The sequence below is a fragment of the Rhinolophus sinicus genome, linkage group LG09 (genome assembly GCF_036562045.2).
Source record: "Rhinolophus sinicus isolate RSC01 linkage group LG09, ASM3656204v1, whole genome shotgun sequence".
In the NCBI taxonomy this organism is placed as follows: domain Eukaryota; kingdom Metazoa; phylum Chordata; class Mammalia; order Chiroptera; family Rhinolophidae; genus Rhinolophus; species Rhinolophus sinicus.
In genome coordinates, this window is record NC_133758.1 from 82,769,650 (window position 1) to 82,782,864 (window position 13,215).

General features: G+C 35.2%; 1 protein-coding gene and 1 long non-coding RNA gene across 6 annotated transcripts in view; one reads left to right on the forward strand and one right to left on the reverse strand.

Moving 5' to 3' along the window:
- The window catches only part of LOC109437367 (uncharacterized), a 53,117-nt gene extending 41,658 nt beyond the window's left edge, over positions 1-11,459 (reverse strand). Inside the window, exon 1 of one of the 2 annotated variants that reach the window (XR_002136241.2) lies at positions 10,899-11,459. This is a non-coding gene — a long non-coding RNA (uncharacterized LOC109437367). The remainder of the gene's footprint in view (positions 1-10,898) is intronic. The other variant, XR_002136240.2, reaches the window with a different exon arrangement.
- CDK14 (cyclin dependent kinase 14) overlaps positions 1-13,215 on the forward strand; it is a 546,519-nt gene that overhangs the window by 438,177 nt on the left and 95,127 nt on the right. The gene's annotated exons all lie outside the window — the stretch shown is intronic.

The window sequence follows — 13,215 nt, forward strand, 5'->3', positions numbered from 1 at the left end:
TTATATTAATTTTATTAATTTTTTTAAGATGACTTGGTACCAATTTAACCAAAATTAAGGGAATGGGGAAAAGTTTAATAAATCATGATTCACTAACCCAGTGTAATATTACACAACAAGGTTATGATGGTATTATGAAGATTCTGAAAACATAGGGAAAGTTTCATGTTTTCTGAAAAATAAAATGAAAAATTATATGCATAATAATGTTAACTCTAAAATTCTATCTGTGAACTGTGACTAAAAAATAATATAACATGAAAATAGTGGTGTTAAGATAGTAGAATTTTGGGTGATTGTTTTTCTACTTTCCAAAAATTATCTTAATATTATTGTCAGATTATTTAAATAATATTTTAATATGTTTAAGTAGTATAGAGTTTCTGTTTGGAGTGGTGAAAGAGTTTTGAAACAGATACTGGTAATGGTTGAACAATATTGGGACTATAATTAATGCCACTGAATTGGCATTATGTAACTAATGTCACTGAATTGGCGTATACACTGAATTGTATACTTAAAAATGGTTAAAATGGCAAATTTTAGGTTACATATATATTCCCACAATTTAAAAAACAGATATTCTCTATAATCATCAGCGTGGTTCAGCAGCCTCCAAGATGGCGCTCAGTGAGCCCCATCTTTTAGTCTTCACATCCTTCCGTAGTCCTTCCAATATTGTACCAGGATTGGTCTTGGTGGCCAATAGCATACGGCAGAAATGATGACACATTACTTCTGAGGTTGAGTTATAAAAGATTGAGGCTCCCGTCTTAGCTCTGACGCCCCTCCCACCACCACCACCCTCTGATCACGGGCCCTGGGGAAGCCAGCTGCCATGCCACGTGAACAGTAGGCCCACGGGATGAGGAACTAAGGTCTCCTGCCGGCAGCCCTGTGAATGAGCCACTTTGGGAGTGGATTCATCAGGCCCCATTAACCTTCAAATGACTGTAGCCTTGGTAGAGACCATGAGCCAGAAGTACCCCATTAGGCTGCTCGGGGATTCTTGACCTGAAACTATGTGGTAAGAAATATTTGTTGTTTTTCTTAAAAAAAAAAAAGAAAAAAATACAAAAATTGCTATCGAATTTCCAATCTAGCTGTCCTCATGGGTATGCAATAATAACCAACTGTTTTTCTCCTCGTCTTATTAAAGTCTTATTTTCTCCTCTTTTAATGGAAGTTCTCGGTGCAGCTACCTTTATGAAATCAAGTATATTACAAGAAAGGTGTGGTAAAATTAAGAAAAAAATTCTCTCATCATGACATCCACAGTATAGAGTCACACAGCTGAGAGCATCATTAGGACTTGGCCTAATTAAAATGCCTGGATTCACATTATGCATATGAAGGAGATTTGGTGAAACTACACTATTAAGAGAACGTTGAGTGGCAAAGCAAGTCAACATAAAAACTTCAAGTGAAAACCAAAAAGCATACACCCTCAACAGGATACAATATTTATGGATGTCTGAATTTGGGGGTTGTAAAAATTTTTTTGTTCACTAGGAGGAAAACAAAAAGCTAAAATGACCTCAAAAAGGACTTGCGCCTGACTTTCCGGAGTTTGAGAAGAGCTTTTAAATTTTTTGAGAGGAAATTTTATCATGTGAAAAAATGTACATAGTGATAAAAATTACAAAGAAATAAATTTATGTATGTGCTTAGACCTATCCACATATGAGTAACCTATCGATTAAAAAAAAGAAATGATCATCTCTGGATTACAGACTTACGAGATGTTTTAATTTTCTTTTATATGTTTCAGGATTTTTAAAATTCTCTAAAGTAATCGTGTCTTACTTTTATAGTGAGGAAAAAAGTAAGATATGAATAGAGCCTTTATAATGATGGTATAGAGAAAAGAACATCAGCGCTTGAGGCACCTAACATGCTCCATCCCTCACTTGCTGTTTGACCCCAGCAGTGTTGCTACTCCTCTCTGAGCCTCAGTTCCCTTGTTGGTAAAGAGGGATGAGGATCATCTCATAGCTGGGGTCTGTAGAATAAGAGAAATAACATGTGAAAAGTCTCTAGCACATAGTTAACTACTCAGTAAATGCTTTGTCTCCTTTGTATTCTTTCCCACAGTAGTATTTCAAACAAGGGTGTTATTTGCTGGGTGGTCATGTCTTTTGAAATAATCAGAGATCAGATAGTTAGTTCAATAGATAGTGGTTCAGTTTGCAATCTAGAAGACACTGGGTGACAGGGAAGACAGACAGGAGGCTCCTTGGAGGAGCAGTAAGCATTAAAATGTATTTTGACTTTTCTTTCTAGAGCATCAGACCTTGTAGAGGATACCCAACTATTCAACAGTCTTAATCCAATTTTTTTAGGCATAAGACCAGTTCTTCTTTACAACATAATGAGCTCATATAGTTTCAAATTCCAGATGCAATGTTATAAGAAAGCTGAAATTAGAGTCCCCAGCAAATCGATTGATCATTTGCCTTGAACTGACAAATCTTCAATAACCCATAAGCTCTGACCTAACCGAATTTTCTTTCATATTAATTTAAATGGGATAGATAACTGTTTTTGGTGATTTTCTCCAATCTCAACCATTTCACAACTTTACAAGACAATAATTCTCTCTTTTTTCTTTATGGAATAGGGAAAAATTATTTCTTCTATATTAGCAAAGGGTGCTAAACTGTGTATCTTTTGACTTAAAAAAAAATCTTTCCTTTTTATATTTTTCTTATTATCTTGGATCATATCCAGTCTCTAAGGAAATAAACATGTGAAGAAAGAGTTCTGGGGAATGTTAACTGCACTGGTATTTTTCTTCCTTTTATCATGCCCCAAGATTCGCTGAAGTTGATATAAATTCACCATGCCTTCTTTAAAAAGCGTAACAGCAAGGCATTCTTCCTGTAGGAGTCGGACTGTAAAAGGTGATTTCCTCTTACTCCATTTGGTTTAAGCCTGTAAAAAGCATTAAGTGAAAAATCTGATATATTTGTTAGGGTATTTATTGCATTACCAAGTTATATTTTCAGTTCTCAGTGAAAGGTTTATTGAGAACATAAACTTTGAAGAGATTTTGTTCAGGATTAAAGATACATTTTTTTCCTTTTCTTTTGGCGAAATAATATCACGCAAAATGATGCCTTTCAGGAGCTATTTTTAGCACTGTTTACAGTGGAGGAGCACATTGTACCATCCTGGTGAAGCAGATATCAGCCTCCAAAACCAACCTCTGGTGATGAGATTTGTAACTTCTGTAGGGTTTTAGAGAAATGAAAGTCTATGAAGTTGCCATTTCTATTAACTCAGTTTACCATAATACAGATGCACCAATAAGTTAAACTGTTTTCAGGAGCCTTTTATAGTGAAAATGTTTTTCACACTGCCCATACACTTGAACTAAATATTTCTAACTGATCCATCTAAATGAAAAACATATATATATACATATATGTGTGTATATATATACATATATATGTATTTGATAAATAAAATTTGAATTTAAACTCCTAATGCAGTCTTTTATCTTCGAAAATGAGAGCTGTCTATTTCACATCAAATGGTGCAGAAATTAACTACTTTGAACTCAGGAAAATTGGCTAATCTTTATTCTCTAAATAGCATAAATATCAATAACATCACAGGGATAGGACATTCTCTAACAATTTACTTTGCTTCACTCTTGATTTCCTAAAAATGTTTTGAAAACTTGTGAAATAGGTAAAATGATCAGATAAAATAGGTGAAATCAATTTAAGCAAGTTATGGTAAGAAAGGTCAACCTTCACAGCAGTCCTGTGAAGCAGGAGAAGGCTATTAATTTTATCCTGATGCATATACAGAAGTTGGAAAGGTTACAAGTTGCCTAATGCCCTTCAGGTAACTATGGCATTCCTGAAGGGCCACGTGGGGGAAGATCACGTGGTTATGAAGTTCTAGTGTTTATGATGGGCTATAACTATAAACAGAGTAACTGAGAAGTTGGGAATCAATTAAGTCAATTGCACATCCTTTGGGTTTTGAGGATATTCTGCGTTGACGTGTGAATTTAGAATTTTCTTTTAAGTATTCTGTAAGTTTTATCATTCTGATTACAAGGGCTAATTATTCATGTATTTTTATTTCTTTTAATGAAATAAAATATAACCCTTTCTATCATGTCCTTTAGTCAGCGGATTGAAAAGTAACTGGTTGTGCTTCTTCTGCTGTTAACCACGTTATTAAAGTTAAAACACTGAACAAAAATTATAGAATCATATAATCAGTAGTCCACTAAATCTAGACTCTTTTCTAAAATATACCTGAGGTACAAGTATAATTCCTGACAGGTTTGTACTATCCTTTGTAAGAAAAATGTCAATGTTTGGCAAGCTTTAATGTATCTTAGGGTAATTATTAAAAATTATATTATTTAAGCATGTAGAATGATAGGTTAAGTGCATATGGGTTATAATGTTTTATATAAGCTATTAAGAAATAAAACTTTACAACTCAAAGAAGTCACTGCTACTAGGTACTGGAGAAGAATTGGAGAGGACATTCAGGAATCCCTGTAAAAACAACGCAGTGAAGTAGGTAACTGATTCTTTCCTATAAGCAGGTTGAAGGGAAGGAAGCATGATCTACCTTGTGGTAGTTCAGTAAAAATAAGTTTAAACATGCACACAAGGGAGTTTTTTGAAAAGAATATAACATGAAGTTCATTTATATTAGCTTTCCCCATGAATATTTTATAATATCTGCATCAGTGGATTTATTAAGTGCAAATATGAAAATCTATAGCCTCAGATTAGTACATGGGAAAGGCTACTATAATTAATTATGTCATAAGTGAACCAATTTTTTAAAGCCAGACCACTCTTTTTAAAATGTATTTATTTAAAAGTGAACTTAAACATTCAGAGACACCTCTTTTTTCCAGGGAGGGTAGAAAATAATAATAAATGAAATCAAAGCTAGGAAATTTGAGGTAAATATCTAGCTAAGCTCTGAAAACCAAAACAAGAATTTAATACTTTCCTTTTTCTGGCCCACTTTTTGGCAGTTTATAATACGCTTAAGAGTGGCAGCGTTGGCATTTTCAAAAACTTGATTCATTCACATTCTGCTGAAGGCTCTTCAGCACTTTCTGTACTTTTCCACCAGATCAAGTTTACTGAAAGGGTGACTATGTATTGAGTAAGGGTTAGAGCTGCAGGAGAGCTAGCAGGGCAGATTAGTATGACTGGCTTTGGGGAATTTTTGTCTGTTATGTTAAGGCTATATTCTTCCTGTTGTCTTTATTTAATATAGGGCAATTGGGGCATTAACAAGAATATAGAAAGAATATTCTTTACAGCAATAGAGTTGAGAATTAAAGGAAAAGAGAGAAATATCAAAAAATGTAAGGGAACCTTATGGAAAACTTTACAATCACCCCATAATCCCTTTACCAACTGGTTAACATACAGCTTGGTGTATTAGCAATAAATCTTTGACATGACATGTAATGGACTAAGATTTAAGAATCAGACGTCTGGATATTCCCCATTTTGTAAATGTGACCCTTTGATTATCTGGATCTAATAAAATAATTCATGTGAAAGCACTTTGTAAACTGTAGAGCTCCCTACAAATAGCATTATCATTATGCAGCATTTTGACAGTCAAGTGAGCTGACCATTATGGGAATGAGTGTCTGCCAGGAAGAGTGTGTCATTAAACACTTTCACTAGAATAAATGAATAAGAATTGAACAATTTTCTGTGCAGAACAAAACACAACCTATTTATGGAAACTAATAAAAATGTTATCTGTTTACCTTGAGGGGAGGAATCTCATTAATTTTTTTTTTTTTTTACAGCAGTGCATTGACAAAGAAAGTCTCAGCATTAAACAAGTCTGTCTCTTCATTATTAATGTAACTAAGAGTCTTGCCTGTCATTTCATTGCACAGCCCAGTGAACAGAGAAGTTCACTGCACAGGCCTAAATCTTTCCTTATATTAGTCTTTATTTTACCCAAGAGTTTATTCCATTATCAGGGATTCCCTTCATGCTCTGCTTGACCAGTTACTGACCCTGTTTGCAAAATGAATGCATTTGAGCCTTTTTTCTAAAAATAAGTCACTTTTTGAAAAATCAGAGCAGTTTTATGACTGCAGTCCTCCCTCTAAGTGAAAAGCTTTTATAAGAAGGTGATTAAATGAGCATTTTCCTTTTGATATATAGACAAGAAAGAGTGCTTCATCTGACAGGTCTGTTCTGTACAGTTGAGGAAACTGTACAGACTTATCTTTGTGAGTGAGTGGACTTCTTCACAAATCATTTTCAAGAGATCAGTTGTTGTACAATCCAGTGGCCAGTGCCCATTTGGGCAACTTTGCCACAAAGACAATGTATGCACTATCAAATGAAAGGATCCCAGCCCTCTGGTTTTGTTCTGTGAAGAGTGTGGCAGAAAGTAAAGTATGAAGATAGATACCCTCCACATCACTCACTCCAGGTTGCTTTATTTCCAACTCTGAGAGACAAAGCACACTATTATTCTTCAGATAGATATAGGCCCACAGTGTATGTAGTTCTATCACATTATAGAATGTGAGGAATGTTCTAGAACTTTTTTCTCTTTTATTTCCTTTTAAGCTTTTATATGGAAATCAGTACCTTCATTGAATGCTCTAATAAGTAAATTGACTCTACTACACCTCTATTCTTTTTTTTTTTTTTTAAAGATTTTATTGGGGAAGGGGAACAGGACTTTTTTGGGGAACAGTGTGTACTTCCAGGACTCCTTTTTTTCCAAGTCAAGTTGTTGTCCTTTCAGTCTTAGTTGTGGAGGGTGCAGCTGAGCTCCAGGTCCAGTTGCTGTTGCTAGTTGCAGGGGGTGCAGTCCACCATCCCTTGTGGGAGTCGAACCGGCAACCTTGTGGTTGAGAGGATGCGCTCCAACCAACTGAGCCATCCAGGAGGCAGCTCAGATCAATGTGCCGTGTTCAATCTTAGTTGCAGGATGCGGAGCCCACCATCCCTTGCGGGACTCAAGGAGTTGAACCAGCAACCATTGTGGTTGAGAGCCCACTGACCCATGTGGGAATCGAATCGGCAGCCTTCTGAGTTAGGAGCACGGAGCTCCAACCACTTGAGCCATCGGGCCGGCCCTACACCTCTATTCTTTAATCCAGCTTCCATGAGCTAAAACATTAATAAATCCCAGTAAAGACTTTTATATAGAGATTTAGAAGTCAATTCTTGGGAACAAAATGTGCCTTGTCTTAGTTGTTCCACAAGCAGAGATATCATGAGTTTTAGAGGCAGCCTTTTGGAACATTGTTTAAAAAAAAAAAAACATAAAACTTGCAGTCCCAGTTTATAAAGTAACTTTAAAAAGACAAGGGCCAATTTTCTTCCCACCTCAAAAAAAAAAAAAAAAAAAAAAAAAGAGGAAGGAAGGGAAGGAAGGAAAGAAAGAAAGAAATCCTCCAGTGTATATGTACTTTGAAGATGTTCCTTAAGGACCAGGACTTGACCTTTAGATGTTTGTGCTTAAAAATGATTGTTTGCTTTTTAAAATTTATGTTTCTTAGGTAAGGTAAAATTTCTGTAAGTATAACATTTGTTATACTCAGTCCTCAAGCAAACACTCAGTCATTCAATAAATACCATGTCCCCACACTATACCGGAAACTATACCTTATAGGAAGGAGCCCTTTCCACCTTGCCATAGCCCAGGTCTTCCTCTTTTTTGAGGCATCATTTTTATTTTCTGTTTTCAATTTTCTCTTCTCAACCTTGACAGCCTCCTTTAGTCTGGCAAAAGACTCTGGATTTGCTTTGCTCTTTGTTTCAGGATGGCTTAGAAACTTAGGTGAGCTTTTAAAGGCTGTTTGTCACTATTCATGTTATCTTCTTTCATATATATGTATCTTCATAGATATATTCTTTCATATATATAGATTTTTATGCAGGTAAAGTGTGTGTGTATGTGTGTGTGTTGCACAGGATAAAGACCACGAAAATCAAGAAAATTCATTATGATTAGAATAGCAGGGGTTCCATTATTTTCAACTGTATTCAAAACATTTGTTTGAAAATTACTCATAAGATTCTCTCCACACACACACATTGAATTCAGTAGGGATTGTTTCTCTTCATTTCCATACAGATTTAAATTTAAATTTTAAATTTTAAATTTTCTTAGGTTTTTTTCCAAAGAGTTTCCACAGACAACATCTTTTACTTTTTATAATATGAATATGGAATAAACATTGACGATTTCCTGTCCCACAGACTCTGCCCGGTTTATGCGACCTTCATGAATGTAGAGCTTACTTAGTACATATCTGAGCTGAGAAGCAGTTCTGCCCACCTGAGGTGGATCCCCACTTAGTATCCTGGGATTGAGCCCTGAAATGGATAGGAGGGCCTCACCATTGGCAGTAGCATCTCCCTATTTGCCAGAACATCCCTGAGGCATCAGGCCCTCTCCCTTAAGACATGGAAGTCCCAATGTCAGCCACTCACAGAGGGTCAGCACTGTACCTCTAATGCCAGAATGTTCCCTGTCGAAAACCTGCTATACCCTGTCTCTCTAAACAGCTCTCTCCACTGACTTTCCTTGGCAAGTGCCCCTGACCTGCCTTCTCACATTTCTAGATGGCCTGATATCTGTTCTTCTTGATCAAGATACAGAGCTACCTGAAAAAATTCTCCTGTGTCCTTTTGCTAACCCCTCCCACACCCAGCCTCTGATAACCACGGCTCCCTCTTCTGTTTCTATAAATTTGCCTTTTCTAGAATGTCATATAAATGAAATTATATAGCATTTAGCTGTTGGCTTCTTTCACTTAGAATGATGCATTTGAGATGCATCAATAAAGTTGAGTGGTGAAATAACATTAGCCTGGAACAACTCTGTTAGCTAATTTGAAACTTAATAGAGGTGACCTAAAAGTTAAAAAAAAAAAAAAAAAAAAAAAGCAAACAACACTGATTTAGGGATTATTCCAGTGAGAAAGACCTAAAAATTACATGTGTTAATGATTTTATAGTAGCTAATTAGATTGTGGCGATTATAAGTATATACCTGTAAGGGGGGAGTGCAAAGTCTCTTCTACTACCACTAAAAATCACCTAAAATGTTGCATAAAATACCACAAGCACATCCGTTCATATGTACGTGCATAGCTGAACCAAGAAGAAAAGTGAAATCTGTAGGGGCCAAGAATGAAGACACCAGAGTGATAAGCACTACAGTTACAACTGCCTTGGCAGTGTTGCTAAAAAAAGGAACATGGAACCACTTGGGGGTCAGGAAACAAGGCTTTGGGCTTGGGAAAGATGGGGCATAGGAAATGAGATTCCCCATGTAGAGTCAAGACCCTCAAAGCACTTCAGCCTCAGTAATGGGCTGGCTTAAAAAAATAAACTATTTCCACCAAAGAGAGACTGCAAGGACAATTGTTTTTGTTGGCCTTGGTTCTAGATGAGGATGAAAAAGTCTCCCTTGAGAATTCTATGAGTTTAGGTTCAAATTTGTATAACTCTCATGGTCTCAGAAACCAACAAAGAACTTGCAGTGCTTAGTTGTTGAGAGAGCCCCAGGACTCCTGATAGAAGCAAAAGAAATACCTATGGAGAAAAATATTCTCAACCAAGATCCCTCAGGATTCCCACAGCTTAACATTAGCCAAGCATGAGTTCACAATCCAGAATTATAAAACATATGAGAAAAAGTCATTTTGAGTGAGGGTTAGTAGCACAAGCAACAAAATTGGACTCCCCCTCACACAGAACTTCAAATATTGAGAATTATGAGACATAGAACATAACTACATTAAAAATGTTGTAAAGAAATAAAAGACCAAATTTAAAACTTGAACAAGAAACCATCAAAACTGAACATGTAAATTTGTCAAAGACTTAAAAAGAACTTATAAGAACAAAAATGAACAGTGAAAACAGCATATTAGACACAACTGATTAAAAGATTAGTTTAACTGGAACATAGCTCTGAAATAATTACCTAGAATACAGAACAGAGGGACTAACAGATGGAAAATATGAAAGAATGAGTAAAGACATGGAAAATTTAATAAGATGGCATGACGTTGGAGTTATAAGATGAGAGAAGAGAGAGAATTGGGGTAAGGCAATGGCTTCGAAAAATAATGGCTAAGATTTTTCTCCAGAATTTACAAAAAATGTGAAGCCTCAAATTCAGGAAACGCTATGAATACCAAGCAGGTTAAATCAAAAGAACACCTTACACTGCAATCTCAGATCTAACCATAAGGAAGAAGAGAAGACCTGACAGGCAGCAACCACAGAAGCCTATGAAATAATATCTTCAGAGTTAAGGGAAAATGCTTTGAACCTAGATTAATCCCCAGCCAACTATTACCTTATACGAGTATGAAAACAAAACAGAAAATTGACCACTAAATTCTTTCATCATGGAAAAAACTTCTAAGGTTTGTATTTCAGGTTAAATATATATATATATATACATATATATATATATATATATATATATATATATATATATATATATATTAGAATATATATATATATATATATGCATATATATGTTCTAAGAAAGAACATCTGAAACCTGAAAAGAAAGATGGTTAAATAAATGATAAACATGGGTAAACCTAAATAATAATAATAATAACAGTGATTAATCTGTGTCCCTAAAAAGCATAAAAAACAGAAATAAAATATTAGACAATAACAACATGAGAGAGGGGACCAGTGTCGTCAGAATTGAAGTGTTCTAAGGCTCTTGTGTTGTTTGGCAGGAGGGTAAAGATGAAGTTTAACTCTAAACTTTAAATAAAGTTAAATGTTAAAAAATTAAGGAACCATTCACTTGGAGAACTGAGGGTGAAAATTTTTTCTGATATCTTTTATGATAAAACAAACAAACACAAGCCAACTTACCCCAACAGATTGGATGGTTCTGTGGTGTCCTTGGTCACATATTTATTAAGTTTCTGAAGGGCAGCAGAGAGTGTTGTCAGGAACATGGTATAACCCCTATACAGACAAGTGAAACTGTGGCAATTCATTACTATTCCACCAAGAAGCTCCATGAGAGGTGTTTAACTAGGACACAGGACGATTGAATTAAAATAAGGAAAGCATTTTACAAGAGTTCTGACCTAGATGGGCTAAACCTGTGGGGAACTTCCTCTCTCTTGCCTCATTTCTGAATTAAAGAACTGCCGCTGTTTGCTAAGAGGTTTGTTTCACTTCCCATTACTCCCAAGCTCATACTCAGAAGCACTGAGAATTTCATGTGTAGTATACAGAAGTAGACTTCAGTTTCTTTACATCATTCTTTACATCACTTCTGTGTTCTGTATTGAACTATTTCAAGTCTTTCCTAATCCTATTAAGTGTGTTTTAACTAAATTGGCTCAAATGAATGGACCAACTCTTGTGAAGTCATCCACAGGACAGTCCAACCTGTGCGACCTTAAACAAATTTATAGAGGAATTTAAAAAGTGTGGCATTACCACAATAGTAAGACTGTGTGAAGCAACTGACAAGCCTGATCTTGTGGAGAAAGAAGGTGTCAAGTTCTGGATTGGCCATCTGATGGTGCCCTGCCATCCAACCAGACTACTGATGACTGGTTATGACGTGTAAAAATGAAGTTTCTTGAAGAACCTGGTTGTATTGTTGTCATCATGTTGCAGGTCTTGAGAGAACTCGAATGCAAGACAAAAGTAGAGTGGAGCTTTTAAAAGCAAGCCAATTTGGTATTTGGAGAAGTACTGTCCTAAAATCTACCTGCATGTCATAGATACCAGCAGTCATAGAAATTACCATTGCAATCAATAAAACTGGGCTGCCTGATGTTATTGCCTTGGAAATGGAACTTAACTCTTTTACTGCATTAATTGATTTCAAGATTTTTTTCAAACTGTGTCAAAAATCCACACAAAATGAAAAGTTGATCTTTTGATTGTTTTAAGCATTTAATAACATTTGAAACTGCTTTGTACATAAATGACATTATTTTTAATTAAACCTTGGGTATATGGTAATTATAATGGTATAGTCAATATATACCATTATATTGAATTTTAACAAAAAAATACTCAAAATATACTAAGTGGCATCAATTGGATTTAAGTATAGATAAATTAGAATCTAGTGGCATTGAAAACATAAAAAAATTTATTACAAAATGTTACACACTATGGCATAAAAAACACGATTGTTGTTGATAGTGCAAGCCACAGGAAAACATATGTGAACACCATAGCAAAAGAGTTAAGACAGGTCCCAATTTTTTGTAACAATTAGGCAGCTGTCGGCTTGGTGAGTGATTCGTCTAAGGAAGCTTTCATAGGAGCATTGATAAACAGTTTTATCAGGCCTCATGCTTGGCAGAATTGTAGCCTCTGTTTTGATTACAATCAGCCTGTTTGGAAACTTAGCAAAAGATTCTTGCTGTTCATCATTTTAAAAAATGCTTATCATTTTTGTCAATTGACCTTTCCTAAAACCATGCAATATTGAGTTATAAGCCTTCTTCAAATATATTCCCATGCCAGAATCTTATCAAAGTATAAGAAATGTAGAGAGATTGGGTGCCGAAATACCCAGCACAATACTTGTGTGGTTTTAATACCATACATAATTAAAATCCCAGGAATTATGAAAAATAGTCTAGATGGTCTGTGGTTTATCCCTTCAGTCATTTCAAACATTGATAGTAAGACCAATATGGCTATTGCCTACTACTTTATGTTTATATCTCCTATATTTAAAACAATATACATCAGGTTTGTGTAACCACTGATTTTGTTGGCTTGTGACCAAGTCACATGATAATTTTTTTAATATCTTCCTATCTCATTTTGTGAAGTTTTGAAAACCTCGATTTTGAGAATCACAAAATTCTGGTGGAAAAGTTCATGTAAAATCCACATTGTACAGAAGCACACATCTTTAATGTCTCCAGACAAAACATCTTAAAACTAATTTACTGTTCGCACTTTGGGGAGCAACTTAAAGAGATGGCCTGAAAAGAGAATGGGAGTGAGCTATTAAATATTTTCAGCAAAATAGTTTGCTTGTCTGGTCTAGGACATATGGAATATGCCCTTTAGTAAGTTTTTTTTTTTAGTTAGGCATGTTTTGTTGTTGTATCTAAATTAATACTTAATCATAAAATTTCTGAAAATCCTATCCTTTTTCCCCCCATTTTTATTGGATTTGTCTGCCAACTATTGTTAGAAGTAT